General features: G+C 47.6%; 1 protein-coding gene across 1 annotated transcript in view; it reads left to right on the forward strand.

Moving 5' to 3' along the window:
* ASTN1 (astrotactin 1) overlaps positions 1–24,428 on the forward strand; it is a 179,069-nt gene that overhangs the window by 135,032 nt on the left and 19,609 nt on the right. The window lies entirely within an intron of this gene.

Below are 24,428 nucleotides of genomic sequence, written 5' to 3' on the forward strand. Positions count from 1 at the left end.
TCTACCCGAAGGCAGAGGTTCAAACAAGGAGTGTTCAGGGTGTGACAAATCCTGCAGAATGTTATTTGCTTTTTTCAAGCATCGAGAACTATACAATTCCTCCAGGAACGGGAGAGGGCAGCCAATAATCTTCTGGGCTGTGATGATAACTCTCTGGAGTGCTTTCCTCTCCACAGCCGTTCAGCTGGCAAACCAGGCACAGACGTAGTATGTTAAAATGCTCTCTATTGAGCAACGATAGAAGGACATCAGTATTTTCTCACTCAAGTTATTTTTCTTTAAAAGTCTGAGAAAAAAGAGCCTCTGCTGGGCCTTCTTCACCAGAGCAGTGGTGTTAGCGCTCCAGGTCATAGATTCTAGCCTGTACATTTGCACCACGTCCTTGGGGTCTAGCAACTTTTCTTTCAGTTTAAAAGTGACGATTCTCAGAATGGTTTTGCCGGAGACAAGGTTCTTATGCTGTACATCAACTCAAGAAATACAGAGAGATCTGAGAAGAGACGACAGAGACAAGCCGTGCCGTCCTAAGTAGATTTGGGTTCTATGCCGCCAAGTTGCAGCCAACTTATGGTGACCCCATAAGGGTTTTTAAGGCAAGAGATGAACAGAAGAGGTTTGCCATTGCCTGCCATTGCCTTGAAAACCGTACGGGGGTCACCATAAATGTGGTGTGACTTTATGGCACTTTCCACCACCAACACTGCGGGTGTGGAGGGGGAGGTATTTGTGAATTTCCTGCGTTGGGTAGGGGGTTGGACTAGATGACCCCGGCGGTCCCTTCCAACACTATGATTCTATGAACAGCTCCAGCCTTGAGTAACATGTCCCTCCCCTCCCCAGCTGGTGTCAGCTTTACAGCTCCCCACTTCAGCCCTGCAATCACCCACACTGATGGGATCAGCATGATAGAACCTTGCCCCAAATATGCACCCTAAAGATTTGGAAGTAAGAAAATGAGAAAATGTAAAGGTGAAAACATGGAAAATAAATTTACAAAAAAAAAAGAAAGAAAGAAAGAAAATGCAAGATCTGGTTCCCAGGATGGAAAGGTGTCTCCTCCCATCCGTCCACGGAGGAGTACGAAATGGATCCCTCTGCTTGTTGCTGCGGTTGATGGCTGCAGTGCTGAAGAAGCAGCCAGGTTCTGTCTCCTCCACCTGGGACTTCAGTTCTACCACTCAAAGAACCCTGGAGACAGGGATGGGCTGGGAGGAGCAAAGAACCTCAGCCCCATTGTCTGCATTTAGCACCAAAGGCCAGCCCGGATGAAGGGAGCATCAAGGGAAGCCACACGGCCAAGGGAAGGGCAGAAGGTCTAGCAGGAGCGCAATGAGGGAGAAGCCACGGGGGGGGGGGCACTTCTGAAGGGACATACACTTGTCTGTGAAAATTGGGTCCTTCATTCTTGTTCAGAATAAGTTGGGAGGGAATAAAGTTGGTGTGGCAGCCCCATCCTCGACTTTAGCCCAGGCCCCCTGAATCGCTTAAGACCACCCCTGATCTGGCCTGTTAGCTCTTCCACAGATTGATAATACGTGCTTAAAAACAGTATGGGTTGGGTCCAGACTAAGTTTTCCGCTAACGGAAGACACTTCTGTCAGTGGAAGATGACTCTTCAGCCTCCCCCCCCCCCCCCCCCCCCAAACATAGCAGCTCATTAATCTCTCTGAATTGTCGCTCTTGGGGGACAGACAACCCTCAGGAATGGCATGAGGGGCAAATCAGTGGTTTGCAGCAGGAAGAGGGAACTGGCGGAAATTGCACCATCCCTTCCGTTAACAGAAAATTTAGTCTGGGTCCAGCCCTGTGATTTGAAGAACACAGTGGGTTTGAGATTCCGTTTCACCTGCCTTTTTAAAGAAAACGGCTTCTCCTTTTCCATCTGCTCCGACTACTTGCAGACTTGAGAGCGAGACATTTTCTACAGTTTTTATTCCTAAATGAAAGCCGAGGTGCTCGGAAGGATAGCGAGAGAAATCTTCTGCTGTCCAGCAGTATGAGCCGATTATGTGGGACAAATGATCACAAGGAGAATAAGAATATCTCACCTTTCTAATTTAGGCTACGATTAAGAGAGAGAAAAATGTCAGACTGGGATCCGGTGGGTCTCCTAGTCAGAAGCAGTCACAAATCCCCGGGGAGGTATATAGCCGTGCATTATTCCTACGAAAGCTTCCTGAGATGATTCAGTATAAAGAGGAGGAGATTTACAGGAGTGGCCCTCAGGTGTGCAAACTGCAGGGCTGTGCCCCTGCATCAGTCCCCTTGAAATGAAGGGGGAACTAGGCAAGATCAGCTCTTGTTCATTTCAAGGGTGCTTGCACAGTGGATTGTTCCCAGCCCATCAGAATAGCTGAGGATAGCTTTTACGACGGCCCCTAATATTTTCCATTCTAGTGGCTGAGATCTTATTCAGCCGCAGGAAATATTTTGGCCGACTCTCTTTCTTGGTACCTTTTTTGATATAGATATAAATCCCATTTTCCTGAAGACTTTGTAAATCCGATTGATTGCTGGCTTAGCTGCGGAAGAAAAAGAGAGTGATCCCGCACTGCGCCGAGGTGGATTTTATGAGTTATCCCTCCGTTCGCCTCTTATTGCAATGAGTCTGGATGTCACAGGGACATCCTGGAACAAGGGCAGATCAATGTAAAGCATTACATGTGGGCAAGGAGAGTGTGTGTGGGGAGGCTGGGGGAGGAACTAGCTAGGCAGTAGCATTGCCAAGAAGGATTTAAGGGGTTATAGCAGCTAACAAATTGAACATGATTCAACAATATGATACCATGGCAAAGTGCCATTCTAAATTTATTAACAGAAGTATCATCCATCTTAGACTCGGGAAGTGTACTGCCATTGGGCTCAGCACTGCTAAAGCTTTATTTGATCCACCCTTTCCACTTCTGGGCATTAGTAAAATAAATACAGTAGAGGGACCTGTCCAAGAACAACCTAACCCAGTAGACAAAACTACCCAAGGCGGGGCCAGTGGATACTTCACAGGCATTCTGGTTTGTGCTCTGAAAACCCGCATTTATAGAATGATAGCTTGTTATTCGAATAGAGGAATTTATGATTTTAACAAAATAGTGCCACTGTATGCCCTCACCCAACCAATAATGTACCCTTGTCCACCCATTTGACTTCACCCATTCAGCTGTGCTGCTCATGACATGCTCTTGGGGTTTTTCAAGATCATGATCACCCATCTGTTGAAGAGCTCCTGAAAACAAATCTCCCTTTCGCTACTATAACTCTGTTCAGGCAGGACGCTTAAAGGGGCAAGAGATACATTTTAAAGAAGGTGTGAACCTAATTCAAAAGGGCATTCATTGAGTAAAAGCTCCTGAACTGTTATCATTTGGCTTATTTTTTTTCCAAAAGGAGTAAAATTCAAATTCAAATACCTTTTATTGGCATAGAATATTAAAACATTTCCCAATAATACAGTCCAAGAGAAATTATAAAATAGATAGTCGTGGGTATTTCAGGCCTAACTCAAGTTGTCACAAGTTAGATTTGACCATACAAAAGATGCCTGAATCATAAAATAAACTGGCATTCCAAACTTTTAAACTTAAGTTTTTAAACTTATAAATTAAGAATCATTAATATGATCAGGGTTACTCTTCCGTTTTATAAAACAATGGAGAAACTTAGCGGTCAGTTCAATGATCTCCAGATCTCGTGAAGCAAGGAGAAATTGTACCTTGATTCTATCTGATTGGCCTGCTACCATCCTAAGGGGGGCTTCTATACACTCCACTCGAATGTCATTTAACAATTTACAGTGTAAGAGTACGTGCTCAACAGTTTCTATTTCACTTCTGTTACAACCACAGAACCTGATTGAATAAGGAATTTGCTTATATCTCCCCTCAAGAATAACAGAAGGGAGAACATTAAGACGGGCCAACAGATAAGCTCTACACATTTGCGGTGAAGTCAGACAGAAAAAATAATATGGTAGAGTACCAGAAAGGGGATAAGCCCACCTTACTGAGGAGCACCTTCCGGAGGCAAGGGCTCTGAGCTCTTGCAACTCTATATCAATAAGTCTCTGTTTAAGCAAAGTAAAGACCTCAAGCTCTGACCGGATGACAAGGTCACTCAGGTTAAAACCAATAGAAGTGATTTTCTTTTCAATAGCCATAAGCCACGCAGAGGATTGAGATTCTTCCAGCATATAGGTGATAAGGCTATTGTGGTTACATCTAAAATGCAGACGTAGCCAAAATCTGAAAGTAATAATCCAGGCCTTGGTCTCTAACCGTCTCAAATTAAGCTCCAGACAAATGGCAGCATAAGATACGCACGAAGGCAACCCCAGAATCTTCCTCAGGAATTTGGATTGTAGTTGTTCAACTGCTTTATTAAAAGCAGTAATCCAGATAGGAATACCATATAGTAGCTTCGCGCTAATTTGATGTGCAAACACTTTTATAGCTGCTGGCACATACTGATTACCCTTAGTGTAATAAAACCGCAAAATTGCGAGCACACAGCAGTTCGCAGTTTTAATTGCCTCTGTTCTGTGTGTTACCCACCTGGAGTTATGATGAAAGGTGACCCCCAGATATTTAAAGCTTTTAACCTGCTCAATTATTTTACCCCTTATGCTCCAGTTCATAGGTTTCCAGAATCCCCCAAAGGCCATAACTTTAGATTTTTCAAAATTCACTGAAAGTCCATTATGGTCACAATAATCCAGGAAACACTCCAACAATTTTTTCATCCCTACTTCAGAGCGGGAGAGAATGACGGCATCATCAGCGTATAGAAGCAGGGGAATTGGTCGTCCACTTAAACATGGGCAGTGACTATAGCCCTCAGACTTTTCCAAACAAGCAGCCAGATCATTAAGGAACAAATTAAAGAGAAGCGGGGCTAAAATACATCCCTGTTTGACCCCAATATTAGTAATGATTTTGGGGTTAGAGTACCCTTACTAGAGCCTCTAATTTGACAGGTTGTACCAGTATAAAGTTTCCTAATCAAGAATAGCAATCTTAAATCCATCCCCAGCTTCATTAGTTTCTTCCATAGCAGCTCCCTAGACACAGAGTCAAAAGCACCCTTCAAATCAAGGAAGGTAGCAATTAACTTGCTTCCTTTCCCTTTGTGGTATTTATTTACTAGGTGACTTAACTAGGTGATTTAAGACTATACAGTGGTCTAAGGTGGATTTCCCCTGACAGAAGCCGGCTTGTTCAATTCCCAGTATCCGTTGTTCAGATACCCAAGCATTGAGCTTAATCGCCAGATGTCTTGCATAAAGTTTCCCAATCGTAGAGAGGAGGCTGATCGGCCTGTAATTACTAGGCAACTCACGGTTACCTTTTTTAAAGATTGGCACTACTGTAGCATTCATCCACACTTCAGGCATTTCGCCTGACCTATCTATAACGGTAAAAAGGGCCGCCAAAAAGGGAGCCCACCAATCTGGAAACGCTTTTAAAGCCTCAGGAGGAATTGCATCCGGGCCCGGGGCCTTCCCGGACTTAATTTGTGCAATTAAAACTTCTATCTCATCAGCTTGCACCGGTGGCCATTCCGGGCAAGTTTTTAATTCATAGAATCATAGAGTTGGAAGGCACCTCCAGGGTCATCTAGTCCAACCCCCTGCACAATGCAGGAAATTCACAAATACCTCCCCCTCCACACCCGCTGTGACGGCTGTTCCAAGCCGAGAAGATGACAAAAAACCTCCAGGATCCCTGGCCAAACCAGCCTGGAGAAAAATTGCTTCCTGACCCCCAAGTAGCAATCAGCATTTCCCTGGGGGTGTAAGAAAGGGCCACAAGAACTAAGCACTGAGGCAGCCCTTCCTGCCCTCCCTCTCATGATCTGTCTAAGTTCACAGAATCCGCATTGCTGCCAGGTGGCCATCTAGCCTCTGTTTGAAAACCTTCAGAGGAGGAGAGCCCACCACCTCCCGAGGAAGCCTGAAACCGCTCTGTCAGGAAGTTCTTCCTAATGTTTAGCCGAAAACTCTTCTGATGTAATTTTAACCCGTTGGTTCTGGTCCGACCTTCGGGGGCAACAGACAACAACTCTGCCCCATCCTCTAAATGACAGTCCTTCAAGTACTTGAAAATACTTGGATTGTTAGGCATGAGAACACATCAAGACACACGGGCTTCACGAGAGCATTACGGACGTTTCTCTGGATTATCCCCGATCGTCCATTTGTTTCTTCAGCATTCCACCAGGCAGTATTACTAATCCACCCTAGCAAATAGGCTGCCGCCTAGATGGCCCATTGCCAAGGGCTTCATGCTATCTAAGGAAATCTCAGGGAAACTGAAGTACTGGGTTCGCTGCATGGAGGACTCAGACAACGACATGCTTTAGCACACGTTTATTGTACTTAACAGAGACAAAGACTGACTCTAACGGCCCAACAGGGCCAACTATATACATATCCACCCAGCACCCCTCATTCCCATTGGAGGGTTTGAATGTCCCGCCAAAGTGGCTATTGGTTGGGGCTGGGGGATCCAGGATCCGAAGTTTCCATTGTTCTAGGATCCAAGCTCTTGCCTGTGCCGCGGACCCCTTGTGGCAGTCCGCGTACATAACAGAAACACCTTTCCCCATGCCTGAACTCTTGGGGCACTATTGGCTAAATGTGGGGGGCCGGGGACAAACAGAAATCCTGTAGCACCATAAAGACTAACAAGTTTAGTCTCCCACTCCCTGAAAGCTTATGATAGAATAAAATCTTGTTAGTTTTTAAGGGTGCCACAAGACTCATTTTCAAAGTGTGAAGTGGGTATAACTGCAACCTCATGTGCTGACTGTCGCTAGAGATGCGAGGAATTGATCCTAGGACCTCCTGCCTATAAAGCAGAGGTTCTACCATTCCCTTGCTGTCTGTTCAAGTGAACGAAAGTCCCCTCCCTTTGCTCTGTTTGCACCCCACGCATTCCAGTTTCTTTGTAATTGCTGGACAGAACACAGATCACTTTGACAGTGGCAACTAGATAAGCAGGGGCTGTGCTGTGACCCCTAGGGAAGACCAGCATCTGGTATTGAAAGGGTTAGCTCAGCAGCTTTCAGGTGTGGGGAACACTGTTTCCCCTGGCCTGGTCATTGGCTCTGAGAAAATAGAAATGTCAGCAACCAGAATGTTTGGGATCAGAACATGGATCAGTGGTAGAAACTCTGCTTTGTAAGGCAGGAGGTCCCAGGATCATTTCCTGGCATCTCCAGCTAGAAGGAACAGGTATCAGATGATGTGAAAGATCTCTGCCTGAGACCCTGGAAGTCTTCTGCCAGTACAGTTCTGACCTTGATAGATGAATTGCCTGACTCTGCATAAGGCAGCTTGAAGAGAATTTACACTTGAAAGATTTGAGACGGGATTCACACCAAACCTCTCTGCCTCAAATCCTCCTCCCTCTACCCTTGTAATCTTTCCCAGAAGAAGGATTCAGAGTATGATCTCCCTTCACATGTCTGAAGAAGTGAGCCGTGAGTAACTCACAAAAGCTCATAGTGAAATAAGGGTTGTCAAGTCTTGAAGGTGCCACTGGCCCTTTGTTTTATTTCGCTTAAATAAGGGCTATGTCCCAGTGGTGGAGCATCTGCTTTGCAGGCCCAAGGTTCCAGGCTCGGTTTCCAGTATCTCCAGTGCAAAGGATCGGGTAGTAGACAATTGGGAAGACCTCCGCCTGAGACCCTGCAGAGCTGTTGCCAATCAGTGTAGACAATACTGACTCTGGCAGACTGTTGGGTTTTAAAAATTGGTTTTTAGCAGAGATAAAATAGCTTAGCAGTGCCAGAGTAAAATAATTGAGACTCAGAGTCCATGTGTGTTTAAAATAGGAAGTTTTTACTACATTCTAGCATAGGGAAGGGTAACTGGGATGAAAATAACAACGGAGCTAAATTCCCTACAGCTTTACACTACAAAAGACAAGACTAGAAGAGAGCTTATGGCTTCTCTTTCTTCCTCCTTGAGAACAGCAAAACAAAGATGGGAAGAGGAGCCATAAAATGCTAAAACACTTTGACACTATCACTCCAATCAAACTCCTAGATCAGGGAGGATTTTCCCGGGCTTGTAGTTCTAAACTAACATTGGTTACACGGGAAACATGTGATTTCCTGTGAGCAACACAAACAAACATTTAACCCCAGATACACTAATTCTAACTTGTAATACCCAACACAGACCATCGGTATGATGCCATGACTTAATGAGTTTATCTAGAGGGCTTGGGGAAAGGGCTGGACATTGCAGACACTCTTGGTCCCCCTTCTTCCTCTGACCATGGTCTGCTGGACTACCGGATGCTTTGCGGCAGACAAGAGCCCTTTGGGAATCATTGCTGGTGGCCGTAGTGTAAGGTGTAGCTTGGCCTGTACTCCTTTCTGAATTAATTTTGACAGGGTGCTCGAACTCATTCAGTGACTGCCTTTGTCCTTTTTTAAAAAAAATAAAAACTTCCCGGCGCTACGGCAATGCATTTTCTAAACCCGAGCATTTTCTCTTTTTCACGTCTCAGGCAACATCATTCAGAAGCTCTCTCTTTCTTTAGATCTCGCATTTTCTCTTTTCTTCTCACCTCGTCTCTCATTTTTGGCTTCTCTTTAGTCCTGTCACCTGCCACGTTCTCTGCTTCATTCTCCTTTCTCCCCCCCACCCCTTCGGTGCACGTCAAGAGCTTAATATCGATTGAAAAATTGCCAGAGACAAACGATTCTCTGTCGCTGTGGCTTTCTTTCCCCCTGAGCCTGCTAAGCAGCAATTCAAAGCCATCTCAAAGTGGTCCATTTCCATCTCAATGGGGAGGCTAAGAAATGCCCTGTCTCTTCTTGGTGCCTTCCTCTTCCTTTAACAACCTTGTTTTCTTTGAGGGTGTTTCTTAGTTGAAACACCGGCACTGGCCTATCCGCTGTAAAACATTGAGCTATGGGCAGCAGAAGTTGTGAGGGAAATGGGCTTAGTAACTCAGGCACAAAGGTTTCGTCTCCCTGCTGCCCTTGAGAAGATTTAGTTTTGTAGACTTTTTGGTCATGGGGTTAGATGTTTAGAGGGAGAATTGACACAGTTAGTGTTATTAAGTCCCACAGGATCTTTCCCATCACAAACCACTTCTGGTTAGAGTAAGAAGAGAAGAGGAGGAGGTTGGATTTATACCCCACCCTTCACTACCCAAAGGAGTCTCAGAGTGGCTTACAAACCCTTTCCCTTCCCTTCCCCACAACAAACACCCTGTGAGGTAGGTGGGGCTGAGAGAGCTTGCCCAAAAACTGCCCTTGAGAGAACAGCTCTGAAAAAACTTGTGACTGACCCAAGGTCACACCAGCACCTGCATGTTGGAGGAGTGGGGAATCAAAGCTGGTTCTCCCAGATTAGAGTCCGTGCTCCTAACCACTACACCAAACAGTAGTCACCTTGATAGAATGGTGGTCTTGGGCAGCTAGGGCTGCCAAGCGGCGGCGGGGGATCTGCACGTCTTCACAGGATCCCTGCCGTGGGGGACAGCGATACGCGTTGCACCGCCGTCGCCAGGATGTGACGCTGCGCGTCGCTCTGGCAATGGGACTCCAAACAGCCCCGTTGCCAGAGCGACGCATAGCGTCACATCCTGGCGACGGCGGTGCAACGCGTATCGCTGTCCCCCGCGGCAGGGATCCTGTGAAGACGTGCAGATCCCCCACCGCCGCTTGGCCGCCCTATGGGCAGCTTAAATGAGGAGTCGTGACTCAGCAACAGAACAACTGCTTTACATGTAGAAGGTCCCAGGTTCAGTCCCCGCCATCTCCAGTGGAAAAGATCAGGTAACAGGAAGGTCTGAGGCTGTGCTGCTTCTGGTTAGAATAGACAATCCTGACCTTAGTAGACGAATAGTCTGACTCAATATAAGACAATTTTATAGGGTCACTCTAACCCAGGGTTCCTCAATATGGCACCATGGGTGTCATTGTGCCACCCAGTACTTCCCTGGTACCCACCAAGCTTATAAGAAAGTGGGCAGGGCCACTGTAAGGCAGGGCTGATGACTGACTGCCCCTATTCAGATGAAAAGGTTGGTCACAGCTGCAATAGCGGACAATGGTGGATCAGGAGGACAGGTAAGCCTTTCCTCTTTATGCTTTCCTTTTTAAAAATTCCTTCTCTTTGCCCCTTCATCCTTTGTGGGCCTGTCTTTGGCTGCGGTCACACACACTAAATAATCCACTTTCAATCCACTTCCCAACTGGATGTTGCCAGTTCACACAGTAAAAATCCAGTTGGAAAGTGCACTGAAAGTGGATTGAAAGTGGATTATTTAGCGTGTGTGATCACAGCCTCTGCTTCTTTTATTCCCCAATCTCTTTCTCCCTCCGTCCCCTCAGGCTTTCCTTCATTTGTTTTTAATTCCCCTTCTATGGTTCTTTTGCAAAGTGAGGAGTTAGGTATTGTGTTTGGCTTTGCCTCGTAGAAGAAGAAGAGTTGGATTTATACACCGCCCTTTTCTCGGAGTCTCAGAGCAGTTTACAATCCCCTCCCCCTCCCCACAACAGACACCCTGTGAGGTAGGTGGGGTTGAGAGAGCTCTTTCAAAGACTGCTCTTGAGATAACAGCTCTGAGAGAACTGGGACTGACCCAAGGTCACCAACTGGCTGCATGTGAAGGAGTGGGAAATCAAACCCGGTTCTCCAGATTAGACTCTGCTGCTCTTAACCCCGCTCTTGAGAGAACAGCTCTGAGAGAACTGTGACTGACCCAAGGTCACCAGCTGGCTGCATGTGGAGGAGTGGAGTATCAAACCTGGTTCTCCAGGTTAGAGTTTGCCGCTCTTAACCACTGCACCAAACTGGCTCCTACAGCAGGCATTTTTTGTTTGGCTCCACCTCCTGCAGCATCCATTTTAAGGTGGCACTCAACACACCCTCTCAAAATTCCGAAGGTGCCTGCAGGTTCAAAAAGGTTGTGGAAACCCTCCACACACACACCTCTAACCACTACTCTATAAGGGCCTTTCAGACAGTGCTTTGGCCCAGGTCATCACTAGTTGCTGTTCAGGCTTTAACGAGGTCAAAAGCAGGGAGTGTCACATTCTTTCCTCATCCTTCCCCTTTGGTATCATCACACAGTTCTCTAGGGCAACTTCTTGCTTCCCAAAGAGAAGGCTGTCTTAAGCAGTAACAGACAGTTCTCTCCAGGCCCTCTCCATGTCTCCCCATGAGCTCCCAGAGGAGATCCGGGCCCTGAGGGACCTTGCACAGTTCCGCAAGGCCTGCAAGACGGAGCTCTTCCTCCAGGCGTTTGAGTAGGAGCCGCCACGACTGTTACCATCTGCCTACGACTGTTACCATCTGTCATAGCCCTTTATTACCAACTCACCGTGAGCGCTAAAATGGTGGTACTGCGTGGAGCTGTGGCCACTAAGAATACCATCCTGGTGACGTCATCGGTTCCCTTGTTAGTTATTGTGGAGAGCACCTATGTTATATTGAATGTTTTTAAAATGCAGTTTTAATGTTTTATGTATTGGGCATTGGCCCCATCTGTACGCCGCCCTGAGCCCGTTCGCGGGGAGGGCAGGTTATAAATTTAAATAAATAAATATAAATAAATAAATTCTAGATTGGCTCACGTCAGGGCAGCTGCCTGGTAAAAGGTGCTGATACAATCCGCCCTTTTGATCTCTTGCAAGTTGCGTGTGATGCAGCATGAACCAGGAAAACAGCAGGGCGGGGGAGGCCAAAATGAAGCCTGCTTGGTGCCAGTTGGGCCATCAGATACAAGGCCCACTTCTGCAAGGGTTCATTTGGAAAGCAATCCCCATGACCCGTCTGGGAACAGAGCCATTATTTGGCATCCTGCACAAGGGGAGTTTATGGGGATGGGGTGAAATGTGGCTGTCAGCCACCTAAAACCCAGCCTTGCGATGAAATCTGAACTAGCAAAAATCGTGGGTCGGCCCCTTATGCCTTTATTCATCTGCTTGTTCCACAAAGTGCCTTGGAAACGGGCATCTAGGCTGGCCGTTGTACTGTCATGTCAAAGCCAGGCAGATAATAGCCTTGGTATGAAATTCTTCTGCCGGGTTCTCCAGGACAGTTAACTGTGGGTGTAGTACCGAGAGCATTGGGTTTGATCATAGGAACTCGTTCCCCAAATAGAGTGTTCCTGGGTCACTTATGTGTTCGTCTGGCCTTGTGGCCCCTGTGGAAAAATAAATCTGAAGCCAGAACTCATATGAAGCTGCCTTTCAGGGAGTCAGATAATTGGTCTGTCCAACTCAGGACGATCTACACTGACCAGCCAGGGGTTCTCCAAGGTCACAAGAGAGATTGTTACCAGTCCTGCTTCTTGGAATCTTGTTAGCAGATGCCAGGTACTCAACATAGCTCCTTCTACAGTGCAAGTTACATAGAACCTAAACAGCATGATAAAAAGTAGAGACATCACCCTGCCAACAAAAGTCCGCATGGTCAAAGCAATAGTATTCCTAGTAGTCATGTATGGCTGCGAGAGTTGGACTGTAAGGAAGGCCGAGCGCCGAAGAATAGATTCTTTTGAACTATGGTGCTGGAGAAGACTCTTGAGAGTCCCTTGGACTGCAAGGAGATCAAATCAGTCAATCCTAAAAGAAATCAACCCTGATTGTTCCCTGGAAGGCCAGATACGGAAGCTGAAGCTCAAATATTCTGTCCACCAAATGAGAAGGGAGCACTCACTGGCGAAGACCCTGATGCTGGGAAAGATTGAAGGTCAAAGAAGACGGGGACGGCAAAGGATGAGATGGTTAGACAGTGTCATCGATGCAACGAACATGAAATTGAGCAAACTTCAGAGGACGGCGGAAGACAGGAGGGCCTGGCATGATCTGGTCCATGGGGTCGCGAAGAGTCGGACTCGACTGTGCGACTGAACAACAACAACAGTGCAAGGCATGTTTTCTTCTCTTGGGCTAGGAGATCTCTATATGTGGTAGATTGCCTTCAGAGACGAGATCTCCTAATGGGAGTCCAGATTTATAAGACTGCGCTGGCCATACTTTTCCTTTAGCTAAGGTTAAACAGTCCTTGGGGGGGGGATCATTCTAATGGGCAGATTGATCTCTAAAGACCTAGTTCTCACCAAGGTGGCAGTGCTTTGTCTGGACTGTATTTCTTTACTCAGTGGTGGTGGAAAGGGCCGTCAAGTCACAGCTGATTTATGGCAATCCTGTGGAGTTTTCAAGTCAAGAGTTGTTCAGAGGTGGTTTCCCATTACCTGCCTCTGCATAGCAACCCTGCACTTCCTTGGTGATCTCCCATCCAAGTACTAACCAAGGCCAACCCTGCTTAGCTTCCAAGATACGATGAGATCAGGCTAGCCTGGGCCATCAAGGTCAGGGCATGTATTCACTCAATTTAGATACTTATACCCCACTTTTCTCCCCAGTGGGAAACCAAAGCTACTTACAACACCATTCTCCCCTCCGCCATGTTAGCATCACTGCAAAGATCCTGTGACATAAGTGAGGCTGAGAGAGAGAGAGAGAGAGAGAGAGAGAGAGTGACTGGCCTGAGTGTAGGATTTTTGAGCCTGTAAATATTACTAGGTGCACAAGCAAGAGCCATAAGTCATGTATTTTATTACGGGAACAGCAATGGCTACTTCTCTCCTTCTTCTTCTGTAAGGGAAGATCTTGTCTGACTAACAGTGTTCTTTGAGGGGGTGAACAAACATGTGGACAAGGGGGATCCAATAGATATTGTTTACCTTGACTTCCAGAAAGCTTTTGATAAAGTTCCTCATCAAAGGCTCCTAAGTAAGCTCAAAAATAATGGGATAGAAGGACAAGTCCTTTTATGGATAAAAAACTGGCTAATTAATAGAAAACAGAGAGTGAGTATAAATGGAAAATTTTCTCAGTGGAGGGTGGTAAACAGTGGGGTACCACAGGGATCAATACTTGGTCCACTGCTTTTTAACTTGTTCATTAATGATTTGGAGATGGGAGTAAGCAGTGAAGTGGCTAAATTTGCGGATGATACGAAATTGTTCAGGGTGGTGAAAACCAGTGAGGATTGTGCAGCACTCCAAAGGGATCTGTCAAGGGTGGGCGAGTGGGCGTCAACATGGCAAATGGGGTTCAATGTGGCCAAGTGCAAGGTGATGCACATTGGAGCCAAAAATCCTAACTATAAATACACATTGATGGGGTCTGAACTGGCAGAGACTGAGCAAGAGAGAGATCTTGGAGTTGTAGTGGATAACTCACTGAAAATGTCGAGACAGTGTGTGACTGCAATAAAGAAGGCCAATGCTATGCTGGGGAATGGTGCGACTTCATTTGGAATACTGTGTGCAGTTCTGGTCACCACACCTTAAAAAGGATATTATAGCTTTGGGAAAAGTGCAGAAAAGGGCAACTCGAATGATAAAAGGGTTGGAACACTTTCCCTAGGAGGAAAGGTTAAAGCGCTTAGGGCTCTTTAGCTTGGAGAAACGACGACTGAGGGGTGACATCATCGAGGTTTATAAGATTATGCATGGGAAAGAGCAGGTAGAGAAAGAGGTACTTTTCTCCCTTTCTCACAGTGCAAGAACTCGTGGGCACTCCATGAAACTGCTGAGCGGTCGGGTTAGAATGGATAAAAGGAAGTACTTCTTTACCCAAAGAGTGATTAACACATGGAATTCACTGCCACAGGAAGAGGTGGCGGCTACAAGCATGGACGGCTTCAAAAGGGAATTAGATAAGCATATGGAGCAGAGGTCCATCAGTGGCTATTAGCCACAAGGTATAGATAGGGGCTCTGGGGCAAGTGATGCTCTGTCTTCTTGGTGCTTGGGGGGGGGGTCAACAGTGGGAGGGCTTCTAATGTCCTGGCCCCGCTGATGGACCTCCTGATGGCACTGGTATTTCTGGCCACTGTGTGACACAGAGTGTTGGACGGGATGGGCCTTTGGCCTGATCCAACATTGGCGTCTCTTATGTTCTTATGTTCTTGCTCAGGATAAAGAGGAGGAAAACAGCTATAAACTTGTGAATACATGCGGAGCATTTTCTCCGAACAAGATGCTAACGGACCAATATAAAGGTTACAGGTTACTTAATTAGGATAAACAACTCCCACTAATTTCCCCTGCATAAATGCGTCTCTGCTCTAATTGGTTACAGGTTACACTACGTAAAATCCTGCTCGACAACAACAGTTAACTCCATAAGGACTATAACATAAGCAGCTTGTAAACGCCAACACTGAGGTTACTCAGTGTGTTTCTGTAGTTGGGGGGGGGGGTTGAGCAGGATACAAGCCTGGGTCTCCCAGGTTCTAGGCAGGCACTGTGCCCATAGCTCCACCATAGATTGCAGGAAGATGTTCACGTGAATGGAGTAGCGCTGCCTGTCCCCTCCATTGCTTTCGGCTGCATGAAATTCCACTGTCATTCTTAAAGCCCAGATTGCTCGCACAGGAGTTCGCTCATCCAGCCATCAATACACCCACACACACAGAAGTGAATTGGACATTACGAGGGTTCAGGGGTGATGTGCATACCGGCAGGCCTGTGACATCTGCATCGGAAATCAGACCTGTCAGATAACATTGGATGCACTATCAGCCATCCTTGTAGAAACTCATACACAGAGAATACACGGACGCCAGAACGAGAAAAGGCCTGCCCTGTACTGTTGTTGTAAGGTAAAGAGAATAATATGGAAGGTTAGCTCAGCAGAACAGTGTGGATGGCCCCTGCAGCATGTAGACTTTGGGATGGTGTGTCATAGACCTTTTTGTAACCATGTTGTCAAGGGGAAGCTATAGATTCAGCACTTACTGAGGGCAGAGCAGCTGTTGCACACCTTAGGAGAGCACAAAAAGGACTACGGCCAGGTGTTCGCAACACCTGTGGTGAGAAGCTGCCTGGAGCCTCCATCAGCCCCAGCCTAAACAAATACACAAAAGCTTTCAAACTGGTCCTTCCCCCCCCCCCCGATGTAGCTGTGCAAATCTGCAAGCGGAGCTCTGTGTCTGAAATCAGAATTTCCCCCCTACTCAGTTGAAAATGGTTGGCAGGTTGGAGGCTCAGAACTGACAAGCAGAGTTCCCCCTTTTCATCCTGGATACAATGGCTGTTTCTCCCCCGCAGGGGAAAGGGTGCCCCGCTGTGTGGGCATTCAGGAAACTCCTAACTCTGTGACATGGGGTGCATTTTCCTCTGGAAAGTAGTCTGGCAGACTCCCAGTTCAAAGCCAGAGAAGAGAATCAAGCACGCTGCCGATGGATCAGGCACCAAGCACTGCCTTTCTTGTGTAATGTTACATGGATGATGGAGGGGAGGGCAGTACTCGAGGCTAACAAGGGAACCCTTGCTGTGCCCTCTTGTGCTCACCAAGCCCCGCCCCTGACTCCACTGAGCCCTGCCCCCTGCAACCCTGAAGGGTGGTGAGCAAATTGAAAGCTGAACATAGGCCCCGGGCACATGGGCCAGATATCGCGGGGGGGGGGGCTAATTGCCCTGGCGCAGTTTGATCCGTGATTACGCGATCAGATGCGCCGGTGGCACAGCACGGGTCCTTCCCTCGGCGCCAGCAGGTAAACGAGGGACCGGAGGGGAATGCCGCGCGCCAGCGCGATCACACCACGGGCGTCTGGAGGCAGCCCGTGGCAAACGTTTACTAGTACCTTGGAGGTACTAGTTTTTAAATGTGCATTGTCAGCGGTAAGCCACAGGTGCGCTCCACTTCCCAGATGTTGGGGTGTGATCGCGCCCGGATAATCCGCCCACCTTCCGTGCCTCTCCCACGGCAACTTTGCTGTGTGACCGGGGCCATAGCACTCGGAGATTCACCCCTGGTATTCTTCCATCTTTTCAGGCTAGCGGGCAGGCTCTCCGGGGTGAGATTTGTTCCATTTGGCTTGAATTTGGAAGCTGAGTTAGCCGACTGCAGGGTTGTTGCACACGGCGGAGGGTTTAGTTGCTGCAAATGTGGTCTTTTCTTCATTACCTAAGGTTGGATTCTGCAGATCTGCTTTCCTCTGATATGAGGTGCTTTGACGCAGAAGGAAAAGGAACCTGGTGCAAGTTTTCCAATATACTGGGTTTAAGTCAGGCAGGATTACAGACCACCCTGTTGCCGTGAGCAGCAAAACCCCCCAAAAAATAAATTCAGCGATTATTCGTCAAAACTGAAGTTGTTATTTGTGAATGGTCCTCAAGGTGGATCTTACATATTTGGAAAAAGGCATCGCTTCAAGTGGAGCTTCTTCCGACCCTGGCTCCATGCTCCCTTCTCATTCAGTGCATGTGTAACCCTAAGAAGCTCTGAGCAAAAAATGTAAGGTCATGCCCAGTGTTCCCCCTAAGCTGAGTTAGTGTGAGCTAGCTCACAGTATTTTAGCCTCCGGCTCACAGCTTTTTGTCTCGGCTCAGGAAGAATGGCTCCAGAGCAAACTGATTTATGCAATAGCCAAATCACTCGCTCACAACTTTAATGCCAGGAGCTCACAAAGTAGAATTTCTGCTAACAGGAATCCACAGCTTAGAGGGAACATTGGTCATGCCATTATATTTTCACAAGATTGCTACATGTATGGGAGTGACATCTGTCTCAAGGCCACCATATGAGCTTCATCTATGAGTCGGGTTTTGACCTCAGGTTTCCTTCTCCAGAGTAATCATTCTATCCAATGTACCTCTCTTTTTTTTGCTGTCAAGTTGCAGCTGACTTATGGTGGCCCCATAGAGCAGGGGTGTCAAACTTGTGGCCCAGGGGCCGGATCAGGCCCACAGTGGAACTGGCCATCTCCTGCTTCCAGTTCTGCTGCTGCTGCTGCTGCTGCATCATAGCTTGCTTCACCAGACCCGCTTAATCACACAGCCATTTCATGTTTTAACCTGGGTCCTAGGCTCAGAACTCTGAGCATGAGATTTCTGTGGTGAATGTCAATGAATCAAAAGTAGGTTTGCAGCTTACAGAGCTAATGTTTTAAGCATGTTCTTATTTTAAGTTTAAAAAACCCTTTGTTTGTGTCCTTTATAAAGTTTATATCTCTGCTACCTGGCATTACATTTTATGACACACATGGCCCGGCCCAACAAGATCTCGTTTGTCAGATCCGGCCCTCATAACAAATGAGTTCGACACCCCTGCTATAGAGTTTTCAAGGCAAGAGACATTCAGAGGTGGGTTTTGACATTGCCTTCTTTTGCCGAGCAGCCCTGGTCTTCCTTGGTGGTTTCCCATCCACATACTAACCTGGGCTGACCCTGCTTAGCTTCTGAAATCTGTCAAGATCAGGCTAGCCTACTGTCTCTTTAATTCCAGACCAGAAGGATAGATAATACCCTCTGACCCCTGTGAAGGATACACCATGTAGCATGCAGAATATGTGTATTTAGTTTGCTTCTTCGGCTGTTAGGCTAGTGCCCCATTTTCCCCATATGCGGAGGCCCCGGAAGCTGAGCTTTGGATCCACATTCAAGCAGTGAATGTGCACATCTGTAAAGGTAAATGTTTCCCTTGCTCGAAAGCCAGTCAAATCCGACTCTAAGGGTGCGGTGATCATCTCCGTTTCCAAGCCGAAGAGCCAGCACTGTCCAAAGACATTTTCCATGGTCATGTGGCCGGCATGACTAGACGCCGAGGCGCATGGAGCGCTGTTACCTTCCCACCGAAGCGGTACCTGTTTATCTACTTGCAATTTCTTGCTTTCGAACTGCTAGGTTGGCAGGAGCTGGGGCCAGAGACGGGAGCTCACTCCGTCACGCGGCACACTTGGGTCTCGAACGGCTGAACTACTGACCTTATTTATTTATTTATTTATTTTTCACATTTATATCCCGCCCTCCCCAGTGGGCTCAGGGCAGCTATCAAGGGCGGGGTAATTAGCCGTGCCATAATTAAAACATATAAAACATAATAAAAACATCCAACACTTAAAACAATGGCGCTCAGTCAATTACTAATCTCATACATCCAGGATAGAATCAACACAGTTCCAGGCAGGGCTCTTTTTGTAGAAAAAGCCCAGCAGGGACTCATTAGCATAATAGGCCGCACCCAACAGCAGGAACTCATTAGCATATTGGGTCACACCCTGACAGCACCACTCATTAGCACATTAGGCCGCACCCCCATGTTACCAGAAGTGTGGTCATCCAGCCACACCCACCTTTCGCTTCTTATTCTGTTTACCTTGTTTGTTGTCAAAACCCAGGGCCTTTTTTTGTAGCAGGAACTCTTTTGCATGTTAGGCCACACACCCCTAATGTAGCCAATCCTAATGAGTTCCTGCTGTTGGGTGTGGCCTGTTATGCTAATGAGTTCCTGCTGGGCGTGGCCAACTTGGGAGCCAGCCAGAATGCCCAATGGCGACGGCTTATTGGATCTTCTTTACATTGTTCAGGTTCTTCCTTCCGGTCTGCAGCTCAGCATCTTAACCACTGAGCCACCGCAGCCCCACACATCTTTATTCTACCCCTATTCAAACCCCAGTGCATTGGAAAACTTGCACCAGACCCACTGTCTAGGACTTTCCCTCAAGGACCTTTTACGTGACTCTCCACCATTATTGTGCGATCACATTCTTCCGGGAGCTTTACTTCCACAGATCTACAAACCTATAGAAAGAGGAGAACTAGCTAGCTCCAGATGGGGGTCAGTGGGGGGGGAAGTGGGGAGAGCTTCCTAGGTGGGCTGGCAAGCATTCGGGAAGCAGAGAGGGAAATGGGAACAGCGACACACGCTTCACACACACCGGCCCAAAGCTGACAAGGCACCATCCTAGCTTCTGTAGCAGCAGCCGCCGCCGCCGCCGCCGCCAGCGGGAACAGTTGGCATTAAATTTAGAATAGAAACCAATTAAAAGATAACAAGCGAACATAAGAGAACATATGCTCAGGATAGCAAGAATCTAAGTGTTTAAAAAAACATGACCTCCAGCTATCGCAGGGGAAGTTTAAATATTGTTTCGAAAGCCCAGCAAAAAGTATTTCCACTCAGTCGTATCTGTCTGTTGGAGACCGCGTTGGACCTCTCAGCCAGGCAATTTGTATTAATGAGGGGGAGGTGGGTCAACAGGGTGGCTCATGGGAAGGATTTTAGAAGATCTCAAGTGGGCCTATGAACGCTCTGCCCCGAACAAAATAGGCACTGGGGGGGGGGGTCGTCTCAGTTTCTGTGTTTCAAATGTATTGCCCTGATTAATAAGATTATGTAAATATGTTCATTTCTTAATGGAAATTTGCTCAGTTTGCATGCCACCGCCTGGATCCCATAGGTGGGGCTCTGAGTAATCCACAGTTTTGCAAAAACAGAAATGTAATGAGCGAAGGGCATAAGCTAAGCAGGGGAATGGGACTGGCAATCAGTGCTCTCTCCCTGCAGGACGCAGCAGCAGAGCTGGGAGGCAGGTCGAATGATGTCAATTGACCACCTGCGGTTTGATTGCAGTCACATATCTTGTGCCAGTGGCAGCCCACTGTTTTTGTTTGCTTGACGGAAGCCTTTCACCAAATTGGGCCCTTGGTCTATCAAGGTCAGCACAGTCCACCTTGGACTGTGAACTTAGGCAGATCATGAGAGGGAGGGCAGGAAGGGTTGCCTCAGTGCTTAGTTCTTGTGGCCCTTTCTTACACCCCCGGGGAAATGCTGATTGCTACTTGGGGGTCAGGAAGCAATATTTCTCCTGGCTGGTTTGGCCCCAGTGATCCTGGAGGTTTTTTGTCATCTTCTCAGCTTGGAACAGCTGTGTATTTGTGAAAAATCCTGCAGGGGGTTGGATTAGATGACCCTGGAGGTCCCTTCCAACTCTATGGTTCTATTCTGTGGAAGCAGCTCTCCAGGGTCCCAGGCTGACATCTTTCACATCACACCCTACCAGATCCCCTTAACTGGAGATTCCAGGGATCGAACCCAGGATCTTCTGCATACAGGGCAGATGCTCTAGCACTGAGCAGTGGCCTCCCCAAGATCCCCATCAGGCTTACTTGGACACAAGCTGGTGCCCAACAACTGTGTCCAGAGAGCTTCTGCCCTCTTTTCCCTCAACTAGTTTCTCCCACTGACCGGGGTAGACTGGCCCTTTGCCTTACAGGGGGATTTCCTGGCGGGATGCTGCCCTGGCAGCCACTGAAGGGCAGGAACAAGCGGAACCAAACAGCCCTCGATGGGCTGACAGTGCCAGAATGGCCACTCAGCCCCAATTCAGGTTGCAGCAGTGCCGAGAATGGGCATGGGCTCACCCAGTTGGACCCCTTGGCTCAGGGTGTTGCAGGGCTATTTGGACACCACAGTTAGGATTCCCAGCTAGCCTGTCCCTTTAATAGAAGCTTAATTTGCAGAAACGAGCAGCTAAAGCTTTTCACAGCATGGAGCTATTACAGGGCTCTTTTTGTAGAAAAAGCCCAGCAGGAACTCATTAGCATAATAGGCCACACCCAACACCAGAAATTCATTTGCTTATTAGGACACACCCCTGACAGCAAAGCTCATTAGCATATTAAGCTACACACCCCATGTTCGCAGAAGTGTGGTCAACACACCCCTTTCCCTTCTTATTCTGTTTACCTTGTTTGTTGTCAAAACCCAGGGCCTTTTTTTGTACCAGGAACTCCTTTGCATGTTAGGCCACACACCCCTAATGTAGCCAGTTCTAATAAGTTTCTACTGCTGGGTGTGGCCTATTATGCTAATGAGTTCCTGCTAGGCGTGGCCAACTCGGGAGCCAGCCGGAACTCCGTTCCTGTGCGTTCCTGCCCAAAAATAGCCCTGGAGCTAAATAACCTGAGAATTGCCACAAATCAAACTGATATTAAAGGGGCAAGTAGAGGGGGCCAGTTGAAAAGGTGGCAGCTTGTTTACCAAAGCACAACCTGGCTATGTCCCTGTACTGCCACTGGTTACGGAGCAGATGCAAAGCTGTGCAGCATGGTGTCCAAGCCACGCTTTAAGCAAAACCACTGAGGCCATCCAGTTAGGGGTGTCGATTGACTCAGGTGTCAATGAGCTCAGTCATGGCAGGTCCATGGTTTTGTCATCCTTTGTTCCCTTTTTCCTGATTCTGCCCTCACCGTCTGTCGTATTCCTATTAAAGGAACAGAGTCGGGATTTGTTTTCTTTCAAAGTAGCAACTCTGTATGTGGTATTATTTGACTGGACCATTAAACGCTGAAGGAGTAATAGAAAGCACTGTTGTCACTGGAGATTTGGCCCGATTTGAGCACCCTTCTTTTGCTGACTAAAAACCACGCCTGCAGCACGTTCACTTTGTGGTTCTGATCTAAACATCGGCACATTGTTACGGCCACTGAGGACAAAAGCAAAGTTGTCCCATCTGACCTGCCACAGAGATCTCAGACTCCCCGACCTGTCACAAACTGTGATTTCACACCACCATCTAGTGGTCACCTGATTATAGGCAGCTTTATTGCCATTTCCTTTCTCGGTTTATTTCTGTTTCCCCTCCCTTGAATACCGACTGAATGTACCATTTTTGGAGTATCCGAACCATTGGTTTTTGAACCCTCGTTGTTCCTTACGTGAAGAAATGCCATAACTGGTCATCCCCGAGTCCCCTAGTAATCTACTCTTCGTAATTAACTTGTTCAATCAATTTCTGTGGGGCTTAGTTAGGGTGGGGCTGTAGCTTAGTGGTAGAGCCTCTGCTTTGTGTGCAGAAGGTCCCAGGTTCAGGCTCCAGAATCTCCAGTTCAGAGTAGTAGGTTAAGGCGCTTAGGGCTCTTTAGCTTGGAGAAACGACAACTGAGGGGTGACATGATCGAGGTGAATAAGATTATGCATGGGAACGAGCAGGTAGAGAAAGGGGTACTTTTCTCCCTTTCTCACAATACAAGAACTCGTGGGCACTCCATGAAATTGCTGAGCGGACGGGTTAGAACGGATAAAAGGAAGTACTTCTTCACCCAAAGAGTGATTAACACATGGAATTCACTGCCACAGGAAGTGGTGGCAACTACCAGCATGGACAGCTTCAAAAGGGAATGAGATAAGCATATGGAGCAGAGGTCCATCAGTGGCTATTAGTCACAAGGTATAGATAGGGGCTCTGGGGCAAGTGATGCTCTGTCATCTTGGTGCTTGGGGGGGGTCAACAGTGGGAGGGCTTCTAATGTCCTGGCCCCACTGGTGGACCTCCTGATGGCACCTGGTATTTCTGGCCACTGTGTGATACAGAGTGTTGGACTGGATGGGCCTTTGGCCTGATCCAACATTGGCATCTCTTATGTTCTTATGTAGATGATGTGAACACTTGACCTGGTTTCCCAGGCGAGCCCAGACTTGTTAGATCTTGGAAGCTATGTAGGGTCCACCCTGGTTAGCACTTGGATGGGAGACCACCAAGGAAGTCCAGGGATGCTATGCAGAGGCAGGCAGTGGCAAACCACCTCTGTTTGTCTCTTGCCTTGCAAACCCTATGGGCTTGCCATACCTTAGCTATGACCTGACACACACTTTCCACCACCAGATGATGTGCAAGACCTCAACCTGAAACCCAAGAGAGCCACCGCATTTTGAAGTAGGCAAAGACTGACCTTGAGATGCCTAGAACCTGACTTGGGGATAAGACTGCTTCATGTAGCCATGTGACTTTAACTGAATCAGGGTCGATCTTCCCAAATGCTGACCCAAACCATTCTTGTATAATTGCTATAACTCCACATTGTTCCCCATTCGAACTTTAAAAATGCAGGACCAAACTCTCCTTATGCCCCCCTTGGGCCTCATTTCCCCATTCAAAAACACCGTGCTTCAAATGTCAAACCGAAGCCACTGTTTCCAAACCGTTGTCCCTGCAAATCTGACATTTAGCGACTTTGCTGCCTGTTTTGGATCTTTATCCGTATAGGCAAATATATTCTGAGAGCGTGAGGAATAAAAGCAAGGATCAAGGATATTTGAACATCCTTAGCCAAGAGTCCACAGTAAGGCATACTTGAGTTGATTTTTGCTCTTAGAATCTTCCCTCCCCACCTTTGATTCTAGTCAGGGCCAGTTCTCTGGCCAAATCATCCAAGTGACTGTTCGGAGTGAGACAGGGAAGTTGGTGCCGATGCTCCACAGGGGTTCAGCTGTCTCCCAGGCACCAGTGGCATGGGTGGTGACTGATATCGCCTGCAGGGCCTGCACCACCACCAAGCTTGGCCCCGGCTGCTCGTGGCTCAGACCAGGAAGGGGAGAGGCGTCCCTCGCCCACAGTGACAAAACACATTGAACCAGCCCTGCTTGTGCTCAGGGCAGTCCGCCGTTTTGTTCCAGCAGGCAGCTTGTCAACCATGCGACACTGTGATGTGAAAACCCAATTCCGTTTGTTAGGCTTTATTGGCAGAAGGGTCATCTCAAGGCTTGGAAGGAAATGGAGTTGTGTGGCTATCAGGATAGTTACCGGTGTGGGCAATAGCGGGTTGAGTTTCAAATGTAGCTTTCCAGGAAGGATATCAAGAAGACAGTTATTCAGCAACAATTTA

Source organism: Gekko japonicus, unplaced genomic scaffold, assembly GCF_001447785.1.
Source record: "Gekko japonicus isolate JY-2015 unplaced genomic scaffold, Gekko_japonicus_V1.1 scaffold158, whole genome shotgun sequence".
Classification (NCBI taxonomy): Eukaryota; Metazoa; Chordata; class Lepidosauria; order Squamata; family Gekkonidae; genus Gekko; species Gekko japonicus.